General features: G+C 31.6%; 1 pseudogene; it reads left to right on the forward strand.

Moving 5' to 3' along the window:
- The first annotated feature begins 362 nt into the window (after positions 1-362).
- Positions 363-561, forward strand: LOC116865999 (annotated as a pseudogene).
- The last annotated feature ends 700 nt before the right edge of the window (positions 562-1,261 follow it).

The following is a 1,261-nucleotide window of genomic DNA, read 5'->3' on the forward strand; positions in this document are numbered from 1 at the left end:
CAACCCTGGCAACACTAGGACTTCTAGCCCCAGAATTGTTAGACAATAAATTTCTTGTTAAAGCCATTTGGTTGGGGATACTTCATGGCACATCTCATGCTCACTCTCTCTCTCAAATTAATAAATAAATAAAATCTTTTTTAAAATTCAACAAAAAATTTTAAAACAGAAAATTACAAAAATACATGAAAACAAATGCTTGTTCTTAAATATCAATAAGATTAACAAACCATCTGTCAGACAGAGAAGGAAAAAATTGCTAATTACCAATATCAGAATGAGAAAGATGATGACATAACAAATTCTTCAGATATTAAAAGGATAATAAGGGTCATTTAAAGGATAATAAAGGATAATAATGCCACTTTGCTCGGTGGCAGTATCATAGCCAATGAGGTTTATCTGAGGCATGACTGTTGCTAATTGAAAAGGATAATAAGGAAATATTATAAATAACTTCATGCCAATAAATTTGACAACTCAGATGAAATGGACAAATTTCCTGAAAGATACAAACAAAGCTCACTAAAGGAAACATCCATCTCCTGAGTAGCCTGGTATCTCTCAGGGAAATTGACTCAGAGTTAAGAGCCTTCACACAAAGAAAACTCTAGGTTTAAATGGCTGGTGAATTCTATCAAGCATTTATGGAAGAAATAATAGCACTCTACACAAAATTTTCCAGAAAATTGAAGAGGAAAGAATACTTAACTCATTCTATAAGTCCAACAGTACCCTGACAGAGATAGAGATGAAAGAGACATTATAAGAACACTACAGAACAATATCACTCATGATCACTATACAAAAATCTTCATCAACTATTAGTGAGTAAAATCAATAATAAATCAAAAGGATAATATATCATGGAATATATCTCAATTCAGAGCTGATTCAATATTTGAAAATCAATATCATTCACATCAACCGACTAAAGAAAAATCATATGATAATCTTGATAGGTGCAGAAAAGGCCTTGACAAAATTCAAAATCTCTCATAATACAAACTCTCAGTAAAATAGGAATAGAAAGGAATTTTCTTAGCCTGATAGCATCTAATGTTCTAATGATGAAGGTGGAATGCCTTTCAGATTGGGAACAAGGCAAGAATTCCATTCTTACTACTCCAATTCAACATTGTACTGAAAACCCTTGCCAATGTAATAAGATAAGAAAAATAAATAACAGGACTATGGATTAGAAAGGACAAAATAAAACTCTTTCCACAAATGACAAAGTTGTTTACATAGATAAGTCAAG

The sequence above is a fragment of the Lontra canadensis genome, unplaced genomic scaffold (genome assembly GCF_010015895.1).
Source record: "Lontra canadensis isolate GAN:19392208 unplaced genomic scaffold, GSC_riverotter_1.0 scaffold8, whole genome shotgun sequence".
Taxonomy (NCBI): Eukaryota; Metazoa; Chordata; class Mammalia; order Carnivora; family Mustelidae; genus Lontra; species Lontra canadensis.